Below are 15,591 nucleotides of genomic sequence, written 5' to 3'. Positions count from 1 at the left end.
TTCCAAGATCAACCTTCAATCTGGATACCATCAGTTGATGATAAGACGTACTGACATCCCCAAAACTACTTTTGTGACCCGATATGGACTATATGAGTTCATAGTCATGTCCTTTGGTCTGACAAATGCACTTGCTTACTTCATGTATCTAATGAACAAAGTGTTCATGGAGTACCTTGACAAGTTTGTTGTTGTGTTCATTGATGACATATTAGTGTACTATAAGAATGAAGAAGAACATGAAGAACATTTGAGGTTTGTGTTGCAATAGGTTAGAGAACATCAGCTTTATGCTAAGTTTAGCAAATGTGAGTTCTGGCTAAAAGAAGTATATTTTCTTAGTCACATAATCTCTAATGGAGGAGTAACAATAGATCCCAAGAAGGTTAGAGATGTGTTGAGTTGGAAGCCACCTAAGGATGTTAGTGAGATTTAGAGTTTTCTAGGTATGGCTAGGTACTATAGGAGATTCATTGAGGGATTCTTTAAATTAGCCAAGCCCATGACTACTTTGTTAGAGAAGAATGTTAAATTTGTATGGACTAAGCAATATCAGGACAGTTTTGAGGAGTTGAAGAAGAGACTGACTTCTACCCCAGTGCTCATCTTACCTAATCTCACCAAAAGCTTCTCTATCTATTGTGATGCCTCACGACATGGTCTAGGCTGTGTTCTTATGCAAGAGGGTAGAGTTGTTGCCTATGCATCTAGACAGCTGAGAAAACATGAGTTAAATTATCTAACTCATGATCTAGAGTTAGCAGCTATGGTACATGCTCTCAAGATTTGGAGGCATTATCTGATAGGTCATAGATTGTGAGATTTATATGGATCATAAGAGTTTGAGGTATATATTCATATAGTCAGATCTAAATTTGAGGCATCGTAGATGGCTAGAGTTAATCAAGGATTATGATTTGGATATACACTCACCCGAAAAAGGCTAATGTTGTAGCAGACGCCTTGAGTAGGAGGAGTTATGTGAACATGTCCTATACAACTCAACTACCTACAGAGTTGTGTGAGGAGTTCAAATACCTGAATTTGGGTATTGCGGCTAACACCATGGAGTTAGAGGTAGAACCTACTCTGGAACAAGAGATTCATAAGGGACAGCTGAATGATGAAAGGATCAAGGATATTACTGAACGTATAGTAATTGGTAAAGCCCTAGGATTCCACATGGATGATCAAGGGACAGTATGGTTTGGCAAAAGGATTTGTGTGCCAGAAGTGAAATCTATTAGGGAGGCTATTTTGAGGGAAGCTCATGACTCAGCCTATTCCATACACCCTGGGAGTACTAAAATGTATCTTGATCTTGAAGAGAGATACTGGTGGTATGGACTAAAGAGAGATGTAGCTGAACATGTGGCTATATGTGATACATGTCAAAGAGTAAAGGCAGAGCATCAGAGGCCAGCAGTTTTGCTACAGCCTATGAAGATACCCGAGTGGAAATGGGAAGAAGTTGGAATGGACTTCATAGTTGGATTACCCTATACACAGATATGATTTGACTCTATCTGGGTAATTGTAGACTATCTAACAAAAGTGGCATATTTCATTCCGGTCAAGATAACTTATTTGGGTGCAAAGTTGGCAGAGTTATACATGGAAAGGATTGTATGTTTACATGGAGTACCAAAGAAGATTGTTTCAGATAGGGGTACACAGTTCACATCACATTTTTGGTAGAAATTGCATGAGTCAATGGATACGTAGTTGAACTTTAGCTTAGCTTACCATCCATAGACAGATGGGCAGACCAAGAGAACAAATCAGATCTTAGAGGATATGCTAAGGGCTTGTGCTCTATAGTATGGGACAAGTTGGGATAAGAGTTTGCCCTATGCTGAATTCTCCTATAATAATAACTACCAAAAGAGTCTTAAGATGGCACCGTTTGAGGCATTGTATGGCAAAAAGTGCAGAACCCCATTGTTTTGGAATCAAATGGGGGAAAGTCAAGTCTTTGGACTAGATGTTTTGCAACTAGCAGAAAAACAAGTACAAACAATAAGGCAAACCTTGAAGGTTGCACAGTCTCGACAGAAACGCTATGCGGACACGAGAAGAAGAGATTTGGTGTTTGAAATCGGTGACTTTGTTTATCTCAAAGTTTCACCTATGAAAGGAGTTAAGAGATTTCATACCAAGGGAAAGTTGTCACCTAGGTATGTGGGACCATTCAAGATCATCAATAGGAGAGGAGAAGTTGCTTACCAGCTTGAATTACCGGAGCAGTTTTTAGGTGTTCATGATGTCTTCCATGTGTCACAACTTAAGAAATGTTTGAGAGTACCTGAGGAACAACTACCCTTGGAAGAACTAGATATCCGAGGGGATCTATCATACAAAGAATATCCTATGAGAATCTTGGAAACAATAGAGAGAATCACAAGGAGCAAGATAATAAGAATGTGCAAGGTTCAGTGGAACAGACACTCTGGATGAGGCAACTTGGGAAAGGGAGGAAGATCTTAGAACTGACTATCCCAATCTCTTTGAACCATCCGAATCTCAAGGATGAGATTCATCTTAAGGGGGTAGGTTTGTAACACCCAAAAATTTTTACTACAAATTAGCAATTAATTCTTAGCATTTATTAAACTTTCTAGGTATTTTAACTTAGGCCAAATAATTAAATTAATAAAAATAACTATAAGGTTTAGAAACATGTTTGTTGCATTCATGTTGAAGCATATTATTTTTGGTTGAGTGTAGGGCTAGATGATTTGAAGTTGAATTCAAATTCCATTTGAATTTGGCTTAGAATTGAAAAATAGATTTGGAAAATAATTTGATTTTGAAAAATTTACCTTTCTTCATTTTTAGCCCAGCTCTAGATCTGGTCCGGCCCTCTTCTTCCTTTCCCTTCCCAGATTCATCGAGCTAGTGGCCTAGCAGCCCTCCCTTTCCCTCCTTTCTTTTTCTCCTACGCCAGCCTACTCGCACTGGCCCGCTCCACGCACCTCCCTCTTTCTCCCGTGCGCGCACCGCATCGCACCGCGTGGCCTGCTTTGGCACCACGTGGCCCAGCTCGGCCTGCTCTGGTCGGCCTGCCTCACACGCCCACACCCGAAGCACCATGCCCATCGGCTCTCTCCTTCTCACTATGCACTAACCCCATGTGTCAGCACCTTTCCTTTCTTCTTCCCCAGCGTTTTCCTTTCTCTTCACCGGTGCACCTTCCTTCTTTGGCGCCCGCTGATGGCGCGATCATGTAGGGCAAGCGTCCATGATCGCCCACACATGGTAGGAGACCAATCCCACCTGCTCCCCTTCCTTTTTTCGCACACCGCCTAGCCTATAAAGCTCCACGCTGACCCCTTCCCTCTCCCATCCTCTGCTCTCGCTTTCCAGTCACCGCCGCCGCAATCCATCCTCACCCACGCCTCAATCGTCGTCGACGTCACCACTCGGAGCTCCGCCATAATCCCTTGCGCCCGTAGGTACCATCAATTTGAGGTTTTGGTCATGGTTTGATCGGTTTCATCCTCACCCACAGCATCATCGTCTTTCTAGTCACCGCCACCACCGTCGACCCCGCTTCCGGAGCCCATCCCAAATGCCGAGCTTGCTTCCTACTGACTTGCGGTGAGATCCTGATCCTCCCTGTGCTTCCCGTTCATCTTTTGGCCCACTAGAATGCCATATTGGTGACCTCCAGACTAGCCGACCATGGCGCCACCATGGGCTCAGCACCCCGCCGTGTTTCCTCGCCTCAATTTACATCCCACTATGTTTGTAAGGTTCTGTAGATCCTCCCTGTGCATTTTGTTTCAATTGGGGAAGTCTAGAGCACCATTCCGGCGATCGCCGCCATGACTATCTCGCCACCGGCCATGTCATGCTCGTCGGTGGTGCTATGCAGCAGTGCAGGTCTCACCCATGCCTCCTGTGCCATTAGATCGGCACTAGACGGCCTAGATCCAACCATACCGATTGGATCATAACCGGTCCACCATGGACCCATGGACCCAGCCATAGTGCCGCGTCAGTAGGTCCACCGAGCCATGTGGTGCACCGAGTGAATCCTAGCTCACCACGTGTCGTCCAGTCAGCGTTGCGGTCAACATTTAGTCAAGCCGCATATAGTTTTGTAGAAAAGCCCTTCTGTTTTCGTAGAATCAACCCGTAGTCTAGATTAATTCAAAATAATTGCATATCAGTCCTGTTTTTATCCATTTAGGCCCCTATATTTTCTAGAATTAGTATTCACAGTCCTATAACCGTGTATATTCATATTTTAATTCTTTTAATTCAAAAATAAGTTTAGTTTATTTACAGGAATGCCATTACACCTTATTTCATGCATAACTTTCGTGTTTTAATTCTGATTTGAGTGATTCTTTCGCTCACATGTTCATAGCAATATGTAGAATAGATTTACAAGCTTTTCAACTTATATTTTTATTGTTTGGTGTACTATTCTAGTAGAAGTCTATCTTGTATGCATGTAATGATTGGAATGATGCGTGATTGGTGATTTGGAGCACGATTAGAGGGTGAACCATTTGAGGTGACTGAGGACACACAACAGATCAACGGTACTTCTAGGACAACTTTGAACAAGGCAAGTGTACCAAAGGCCCCTTGTACCTATGAACATTTACTATTCATATTCATGCATGTGTTTAATTTGCTATACTCTTAAGGACTTTACCTAGATGAATTCTTGTACCACAAATCCTTGTTACCTAGGGTTTGGGTATGCATTTTGGATAGATGCTACAGCGCTGAACATAGAATAATAGTTAAACATGACTAAAGGCATTATGCAATATGATAACATGAAGCTTTTTAGCAATAGATAGGGGGCTAGAGTACGGGGTTGAGTACTCTAGTGCCTCTCCATAAGGACTTAATCCTGAAGTGGCAACCCAGGAGGTTCCATACAACCCTGAGTGTCATATGGCTCTGACTTTAACCTATTAACTAGATTGTACTATCTCGTATGTAGTTTCTAGTAAGGGTAAGAGGGTATCTTTCCTTTTTCTGCTAGGATGTGTGTACCATGCTGTGATGCCCACGTGTGCCACTCCTTAGTAGCTATGACTTGTTAGTGCAACTAGCTAAGGGTTTCATAGTGAAACCCTACCACACTTCCTAGGTAGAGGTGTAGTGGGCCTTGCAAACCCCGACATTGGGAATCATGGCTCGGTGGGTAAAGATGTACAATTTCTATAGAAATATTTGACCTGTTATAACAGCTATGCTCATGGATACAAGCGGTCTGGATCCTTCAAGATTAGTGGTTACTGTGGGTGGTGGATGGTTGGGAATTGAGATAAACATGACTATACTTTAATATCACTTGGGAATTGGGATTGTTCATTAAAGTAGTGATTCGGGATGCTAAAATTTGATCAACTAAAATTGTGAACCGTAGTCAAACAGTGTTAAGCCTTTTGAGCCTCATAGATCCCTTTGATATACTTGCTAAGCATGGTGAGCTTACACTTACTTTACATCCAATGAAAATCCCGTATGGGTAACAGATAATGGATATGAAGAGTTCTTGGAGGATCTCCATGACTACTAGAGAGACGTTCACCAGTTGGAGTCCCTGTGGTAGTTTGGGCTAGCTATTCCATTGTGATTGTAATAATATTGCCATTGAGCAAACTTTGTATTAACTTTATGATGAGATATGCGATGTAATAAGTACTTTACTTTGATACTATTACAATTTGTGATATATGTGTGTGTTTGGACATCCTGGGCGCACATATATGAGTACTTGGTTTTGCTATGCAAAATTGGGTGTGACAGGTAGGTGCTAGGCCGGATCACCTCAGTCATCGTGTAGGGTCCTTCCCATGGTGGAGAGAGTTTATGTTTCTCTTTGGTTGACTGGGTCCTTCAGAGTACAAGGTCACCGACCTTAAGGATCCTCCCCCTGATTTTGCTTTCATGGTACCTACGAAGAGTTTGATGGTAACAAGGGGAGCAGATGACGATCATCTCATGAGCCTCCTTGAGCAGGTCGATCGCATCCTACTGAGCCTCTATGGCTCAGTTTTTGTTGAAGGCCTTTACTCTCGGGGAGTTGTGATCGAGGTCGGAGGGCAACACTGCTTTGGCTCTGTATGCAAGGAAGAAAGGGGTGAACCCTATGGACTGGTTTGGTGTTGTTCTTAGGCTCTAAAGGATTGCTGGAACCTCTACAACTAATCACCTGGCATACTTCTTGAGTTGGTCAAAGATACAGGGCTTGAGTCCTTGAAGAACCATGCCATTGGTGTGCTCGACCTGACCATTGGTATGTGGGTGCCCGACTGAGGCCCAATTGATCTTGATGCCATATCTGTCATAGAAGTCTAGGAACTTCTTATTGATGAAGTTTGTTCTGTGGTCGGTGATGATATAGTTTGGAACACCAAACCGATACATGATGTCGAGGAAGAACTTGACTGCCTCTTCCAAGCAGATATTAGTGATGGGCTTCACCTCTATCCACTTGGTGAATTTCTACACCGCTATGAGTAGGTGAGTGAAGCCGCTCAGGGCCTTTTTGAGGGGTCTGACCATGTTGAGGCCCTAGACCACGAATGGCCAAGTGATGTGGATGGTCTGAAGCTCCTATGCTGGCAGATGAGTTTGCTGAGCATAGACTTGGCATCCTTCACACCTGCGGACAACCTCCTCTACATCTTGTAGCGCAGTGTGCTAATAAAAACCTTGGCGAAACACTTTCTTGACCAGCGACCTCGGGGCCACATGATGTCCATAGATTCTAGCATGGACCCCAAGGAGGAGCTGTTTCCCTTGGTCAGTTAGGATTGTAGTTCATGAGTACTCCCGATGGACTTTGCTTATAAAGTTCATCACCGATGGCGATGAACATCTTGACGCATCGAGTGATTCATCATGCTTCAGTCCTTTCTGGTTGGAGAACCTCCTTGGGGAGATAGGCGAGTAGTTGTGCTCTCTAGTTAGACTAATCGAGTGCCACCACAGCAACATCGGTGGGCGACGTTGTCATGGAGGTGCCAAGGTCGGAGCCCCCGAGCACTTGGTCAAGGTCGGGGCATGTCGAGAGGTTGAAGCCCCTGAGTGCCAGATTGGTGTTAGAGTGTGTCTAGATTGGATCCTCTAGAACGCGGGTAGATGGCTCAGACTTCCTCACTGCTAGTGCTAGATACCTTAGTCTCTAGGAGCCTTGGAGCGACTTTCAGTGAGTTGATAGGGCAGCCTACTCTGCCATATTTACATGTCCTAGGTCCTTCTATAGTTGTACCTATTATTGGGACTACAGAGATGCTCCCTTCTTATGTTGCATCATTAGATCCACCTGCTTCAGTGATACCTGCACAGTTTACGGCCGCTCTAGTCCTTGATATGACCTAGACCACTTCAACATCGCTTCTAGATATAGAGGGTCAGACAGCTCAGAGCTCAGGGTTAGAATCAGATGATGATGGCACATAGTTCTAGCTCGCTCCTTGTACCTCAGTGCCCGACTCATTCGCTGCAGCCCTGCCAACTGACCCTTAGATTTTGGTGTTTGACGCCAAAGGGGGAGAGGGATCGAGTATGTTAGACTTAGGGGGAGCAACTTAGGAGGAGCTTAGTTTATCTATTATGTTTGGTTTTTATGTGTGATACACTATTATTCATTTGTGTGCTTACTTTTGTGCATCAAACTATATTTATGTGATAGTGATATCTACGTGATTGTGATATTTGACATGTGTGCTCTCTATTTTGAATCTTGTATATGTCATATCACTTGTGTTATGATCATTTACTTTGCTTTCGTGTTTTACTCCGATGCAAATGAGCTTTATTACTTGTACTCATGCTCATTTCATATCTTTTGAGTACATCATGTTTGCTTGGGTCTTATAAGCTTGCCTAACTCTCTTGTTCTTATTGTCAAAAGCTTATATGAACCAAGCATGTTAAAAACCTCATCTCTTTCACATACTCGAGGTGGTATTGTCATCAATCACCAAAAAGGGGGAGATTGAAAGCATCTAGGCCCCTAGTTGGGTTTCGGTGATTAATGACAATAGTGATTACTATGACTAACGTGTGTTTTGCAGAGGTAATTAAGTTAGGTCATGGTAATGGAGATCGATTGGGCTATCATGGTGGTCATGCCCCTACGATGGAAATCGTTTCAGTTTTCAAAGGATGGACGACAAGGTTAAGGATGGACTAGTTCTAAGTGTTGATTGGAGTTGAAGAGACACTTAGAGTAGTTTAGGACTTTGTTTTTCCTTTGGCCGTACTATTAAGGGGGGTATGAACGGGTAGCTTGACCTAGGTGAGTCTAGTGAGTTAGGTGTTGTGCACACTTGCTAAACCTAGCACTAGGTAGCTCCTAAAAAGCCCTTAGATCCATTGGAGCAAACTTCATTCACATATGATCGAGAGTTGGAAGTGAATGGAGGATCAGATACTGACCGGACGCTGGCTTCGGTGTGATCGGACGCTGGCGCAGAGTCCGATCAATTCATTTGATCAAGGTGAAGTCGTCTGGAAGTGACCAGACGCTGAGAGGTGAAGTGACCGAATGCTGGGTCCTAGCGTCCGATCAACTGCAGTAAGGTTCTAGAGAGGGAAAATCATAACCGGACACATCCGGTCAGTGTTGATCGGACGCTGAGTCCCAATGTCCGGTCAACTCTAGTAAGGTTCTAGAGAGGGAAAATCATGACCTAACATGTTTGGTCACCACTTAAACACTGGAGTTCGGGGAGAACCGATTGGAGCATCTGGTCAACATGACCGGAGCATTCGGTCACCCCGCAGAGGCACATAACGGTTCATTTTTCAGCCATGGTTATAAATACTTCCTCCATTCATGTGTGGGGCTACTTTTGCTCATTCCAATAGCTGAGAAACACCTTTGAGAGTGCCAAGAAGAGTATGGTCCTAGTGAGGTGATTGAGATTTGAGAATCCTAAAGAGAGCCCTCGTTAGTGAGATCAAGAGTAGCAAAGTGTGCATCCACCTTTCTCATTAGGCTTGTTGTGGTCAAGTGAGAGTTCATGCTTGTTACTCTTGGTGATTGCCATCACCTAGACAACTTGGTGGTGATTGGGAGTTTGGTGATCATCCGGTGGAGCTTGTGGATGACTCAACTCAAGTTGTGAGCGGTTGTGGGTGATTCACCATGATGGAGTGTTCGAAGAATCAACCCATAGAGAGCACTTGATCCTTGCGATGGATCAAGGGGGAGCTACACCCTTGCGTGGGTGCTCCAACGAGGACTAGTGGGGAGTGGCGACTCTCCGATACCTCGGCAAAACATCGCTGTGTTCCTCCTTCTCACTTTACTTTGAGCATTTACTTTGAGCAATTCAATTCTTGTCATTTACATTCATAGAATTGCCATGCTAGAGTAGGATTGGAACATAGGTTGCTAAACTTTTGTGTGGTAGATCAATAGAAACACTTTCTAGGCACAAGGGGTTAATTGGGCTAACCATAGGACTTAATTATTGCAAAGAAATTTAGAATTAGCCCAATTCACCCCCCTCTTGGGCATCTTGATCCTTTCAATTGGTATCGAGCCTCGTGCTCACGTATTTAGGCTTAACCGCCTAGAGAAAGATGTCTCACGGGGATGGACCTCCTCCTATCTTTGAGGGGGATGATTTTCCATATTGGAAAATCCGCATGGAGGCGTATCTAGAAGCTCTAGATGTTGGAATACTTAGAGCCACCTCACAAGGCTTCCCAAAACCTCAGGATGCTACACACCTACAAGGCGATGAGGTGAATTACGAAAAATAGAATGCAAAGGCTCGAAACACCATCTTTAGAGGCCTTTGCAAAGATGTGTTCAACCGGGTGAGGAACCACAAAGACGCCCATGCACTATGGTCGGACGTTTGTGCGCTCCATGAGGGAACAAAGAGTGAGCGTGAGGAACGCTATCATCTTGTCATGAAAAAGCTTAACTCTTTTGAGATGCTTCCTAAAGAATGTGCTAATGAAATGTATTCACTGCTTGAATGTTCTTGTAGAGGAAGTCAATGGGCTTGGACTCACTCAAATGCAACCATCAGATGTTGTAAGAAAGATCTTGAGTGTCCTCCCCATTGACAAATATGGGCATATTGTGACCGTGCTTCATCAAGGTGATCTTTCCACCGCTACACCAACACAAATCTTGGGAAAGATCAATGCTCATGAGATGTACATGCACATCACACCTCAAGATGGCTCATCCTCTACAAAGAAGAAAGAAAAAGACTTAGCATTCAAAGCTAGCCAAGAGAAGGGCAAAGCAAGGCTTGAGTATGAGAGCTCAAGTGATGATGAAGTTGATGATGCAAGCCTTGCTCTCATGGTGAAAAGAACCAGCCAAGATGCTAAAGAAGCTCAACAAGAGTGGCATCAAGTTCGATGGCAAGAAGAAGAAGTTCTTCACAAGCTCTAGAAGGAAGCCAATCTCCGAGATGGATTGCTACAATTGTGGAGAACTTGGTCATCTAGCACATCAATGCACAAAGCCCAAGAAAGACAAGTACAAGAACAAGTACAAGGGCAAGAAAGATGACTCAAGCAATGAAGAAGAAGATGAGAAGAAGAAAAACAAGCCATACAAGAAGAGAGATGGCAAGAAGAAGGACTTCCACAAGAAGAAGAAAAGTGGAAAGGCATACATCGTCGGTGATTGGCTCATGGACATTGATTCATCTAGTGGCTCATCCGATGATGATAGTGACAACGAGAAGGTGGCCGCCATTGTTATTGACTCTTCATCATCTTCACCGCCACCACCGCCATCATCCCCTACACACCTATGCCTTATGGCCAAGGGTGATCGCAAGGTATCAAATGATGATAGTAGTGGTGATGAACATGCTAGCAATGATGATAGCGATAGTGATGATGATGAATATGAATCACCTTCTTATGATGATCTTGTTAAATTGCTAAATCAATACACTAAGATCATTAGAAAGAGTAGAGCTAAGAATGAAAAACTAGAGGCTAAGAATGATTCACTTTTAGCAAAATGTGATATAGCCAAAAAGGCTAGTGTTGAGCTTAGAGAAGCAAATGATGCTATATCATCCAAACTCAAGGAGCTCAAATCTTCTAAGAAAGAGCTTAAAGATAAACATGATAAACTTGAGGGGATGCACAAAGAGCTCATCACTAGCCACAACAAGCTAAAAGAAGAATATACTACTCTTAAGATTAATCATGATAATCTTGTCATTGCTCAAGAATTTCTATCCAATGAGCCACATGATGCTACTAACAATGTTGTTAAGATTGATATAGCTACATCATGTGATGATTTGATCATTGAGAGCATTGAGCAAAGTTCTAGTAGCAAGGGCAAGCAAGTGGTTGAGGCCAATGATTATGATGAGTTTGTCAAGCTCAAGAATGACAATGAAAAGCTCAAGAAAGATCTTGAAGAGCTCAAGACCACCAACACCATAGTGCTTGAAACTAGTGATCATGATGGTGACTTGATTCTTGAGAATGAGAAGCTCAAAGAAGAGAACAAGAAGCTCAAGCAAGAGAAAAATAATGATGCTCTCAAGGAAGAGAACAAGAAGCTCAAGTTGGAGAAAGAGCATCTCAAGATTGGATTGAGCAAGTTCACAAGAGGCAAGCATCTTCAAAGTGAGCTACTAATGAACACCGTCATGAAGATGGATAGAAGTGGCATTGGGTACATGGCAAACAAAGAGAAGAAGGCTCAAGCTCAACAACAACAAAAGCCAAAGCCAAAGAAGTGTTTTGAGTGTGGACAAGAAGGCCACTTTGCCCATGAGTGCCAAACTCCACCACCACAACCCTTGCCCAAGCATGCTAGACCTTTTGTCTTCAATGCTCATTACATGCTTAGAAAGGATTCTAGTGGAAAGATGAAAGTCATGTTCTTAGGACCTCCAAACAAGAATAGGCCTAAGAAAATTTGGGTTGTAAAGTCACTTGTTGAGAAGGTGAAGGGCCCTCAACAAGTTTGGGTTCCTAAAGCTTGATCTCTTGTGTGTAGGTGAACTACAAGACCGGTGGAAGTCATTGGGTTATTGATAGTGGTTGCACACAACATATGACTGGTGATCCTCATATGTTCACCTCACTAGATGAAGAAGTAGATGGACAAGAAAGAATCACATTTGGAGATAATTCTAAGGGCAAGGTTAAAGGATTAGGGCAAAGTGGCAATATTCAAATGATCATTCTATCTCAAATGTGCTCTATGTTGCTTCATTGAGCTTCAACTTGCTATCCGTTGGACAATTATGTGATATTGGCTTCCAATGCTTGTTCACCGAGAAGGAAGTTGTTGTATCTAAGAAGGATGATGATCAAGTGATATTCAAAGGATTTAGATATAACAACCTATACTTAGTGGATTTCACCTTCGAAGATGCTAACTTGAAAACATGCCTATTCACCAAAACAACACTTGGGTGGCTATGGCATAGAAGACTTGCTCATGTTGGGATGAGCTCACTCAAGAAGCTAATGAAGAATGATTTGGTGAGAGGGTTGAAGGATGTGAAGTTTGAGAAGGACAAGCTTTGTAGTGCATGTCAAGCCGGCAAGCAAGTTGCAAATACTCATCCAACAAAAGCTTTCATGTCAACCACAAGAGTGCTAGAACTCCTTCACATGGACTTATTTGGACCAACAACATACAAGAGTTTGGGAGGAAATCTTTATTGTCTTGTGATTGTTGATGACTATTCAAGATACACATGGGTATTCTTCCTTCATGACAAATCTGAAGTTGCATCTTGCTTCAAGAAGTTTGCCAAGAGAGCACAAAATGAATTTGAAGTGAAGCTCAAGAAGATTAGAAGTGACAATGGGAAAGAATTTGACAACACAAACATAGAAGCCTATTGTGATGAAGTTGGGATCAAGCATGAGGTCTCCGCAACATATACTCCTCAACAAAATGGTGTAGTTGAGAGAAAGAATCGAACATTGATCACTCTTGCAAGAACAATGCTAGATGAGTACAACACCCCTGAAGCTCTATGGGCGGAAGCTATCAACACCGCATGCTATGCATCCAAGCACCTATTCCTTCAAAAGTTCCTTGGCAAGACACCTTATGAGTTGCTCAATGGGAAGAAGCCAGATGTCTTCCTTCTTTAGGGTGTTTGGTTGCAAATGCTACATCTACAAGAAGCGGCAACACCTAGGGAAGCTTTCAAAGACATTATGATATTGGTTTTCTTGTTGGTTACTCATCAAAGTCCAAAGCATATAGAGTATTTAATCATGCCACTAGCTTGGTTGAAGAAACATATGATGTGGAATTTGATGAATCTAACGGCTCCCAAGGAGCACATGAGAATCTTGATGATGTAGGTGATGAACCATTGAGGGAGGCTATGAAGAACATTCCGGTTGGAGACATCAAGCCTAAAGATGATGAAGATGATGTACAAGTAATTGATCCACCTTCTTCATCAAATGTGCCACAAGATGGTGATAAAGATGGGAGAGTAGAAAATGAAGACACTCATGTCTCCCATGATCAAATGGTGGTACAAGCACAAGATGTTGATGCTCCACAACCTCCTCCTTCAAGTGGTCAATAGAAGAAACACACCTCTACTACAAGATCATCCACAAGATCTCATCATAGGGAGTCCATCAAAGGGTGTAATGACTCGCTCACAAAAACTTGCTTCATTTATTGCACATCACTCTTTTGTCTCTTGTTTTGAGCCTACTAAGGTAGAAGAAGCTCTTCGAGATTCGGATTGGATAAATGCCAGGCATGAAGAGTTGAACAACTTCATCCACAATGAAGTTTGGACTCTTGAAGAGCGGCCAAAAGGTGCAAGAGTCATTGGAACAAAGTGGGTGTTCCGCAACAAGCAAGATGATCAAGGCGTAGTTGTGAGGAACAAGGAAAGACTAGTTGCAAAGGGGTTCTCTCAAGTTGAAGGTTTGGATTTTGGAGAGACCTTTGCACCGGTTGCAAGACTAGATGCCATTCATATCCTCCTTGCATATGCATCACATCATGACATGAAACTATATCAAATGGATGTGAAAAGTGGATTTTTATATGGCTTTATTAATGAACTAGTTTATGTTGATCAACCTCCTAGGTTTGAAGACCCTAGATATCCTAATCATGTTTATAGGTTGTCCAAGGCGCTATATGGGCTTAAGCAAGCCCAAGAGCTTGGTATGAGCATCTTTGGGACATCCTCATTAAGAAGGGCTTCACTATTGGGAAGGTCGACACCACACTTTTCACCAAGAAGCTTGATGGGCATATCTTTATTTGTCAAGTGTATGTTGATGATATCATCTTTGGATCATCAAATGGAGATTCTTGCAAAGAGTTTGGTGAATTGATGTCGAAGGAGTTTGAGATGTCAATGATTGGAGAGCTTACATTCTTTCTTGGTTTTCAAGTTAAGCAAATGAGAGAAGGGATTTTCATCTCTCAAGAGAAATATACAAATGATCTTCTCAAGAGATTCAAGAAGGATGAATGTAAGCCAATCAAGACACCAATGCCAGTTAATGGACATCTCGACCTAGATGAGGGAGATAACACGGTTGATCAAACTCTCTACCGCTCTATGATTGGTAGCTTGTTATATTTAACCGCATCTAGGCCCGACATCATGTTTAGTGTGTGTATGTGTGCTAGATTTCAAGCTAATCCTAAGGAAACTCATTTAATTGCCTTTAAAAGAATCCTTAGGTATCTTAAGCACACACCAAGCATTGGCCTTTGGTATCCCAAAGGGGCTATATTTGAATTGGTTGACTATTCCAATTTGGATTATGCCGGTTGCAAAGTGGATAGAAAAAGCACATCCGGAGGGTGCCATTTGCTTGGTAGATCACTTGTGTCTTGGTCCTCCAAGAAACAAAATAGTGTGGCTTTGTCCACCGCCAAAGCGGAATACATTGCCGCGGGTGCTTGTTGTGCACAAATTCTTTACATGAAACAAACTTTGCTAGACTATGGTGTAGTTCTAGAAAAAGTATGTCTTTTGTGCGACAATGAAAGTGCAGTAAAACTTGCAAATAATCTGGTTCAACACTCTTGCACCAAGCACATAGATATCTGTCATCACTTTCTTAGAGATCATGTTGCAAAGAATGATATTTCATTAGAAGGTGTAAGGACCGAGGATCAATTGGTGGATATCTTCACTAAACCACTAGATGAGGTGACTTTTTGTCGATTGCAGAATGAGCTCAATGTTCTTGATTTACTAACTTTACTAAAAATGAGCTTGTGTTGTCCCTTGCATTGCATTGTAATATACAACATGTTTACTTTTTATGGTAATGCATATAGGGCTTGTCTAACATGGTTAAGATAACAGCCAAAAAGCGTGTGAAGAAGCTTAACCTTGGATCAAACTTGACAAGCAACTAGATTTACTTTCAAGTATTGCATTGCATATGCATGAATGTTGCTTTGCCGTTTATCTTCAAATTGCCCTCTTATTGCCTATTTTCTTAAAAAGAATTATAGCCTAAGGTAAAGTATTTTGAAAAAAATGAGGGTTTGAGAGAGGTCATTCACATCAGTCCCAATTGGTGTTTATTTAGATCTTATTAAAGTTGGGACTTGATTGGGAATAGGTAGCACAAAGGACTTTGAAG

This window comes from Miscanthus floridulus, chromosome 2 (genome assembly GCF_019320115.1).
Source record: "Miscanthus floridulus cultivar M001 chromosome 2, ASM1932011v1, whole genome shotgun sequence".
NCBI classification, from domain to species: domain Eukaryota; kingdom Viridiplantae; phylum Streptophyta; class Magnoliopsida; order Poales; family Poaceae; genus Miscanthus; species Miscanthus floridulus.
Note: the sequence above shows the minus strand (reverse complement) of the source record.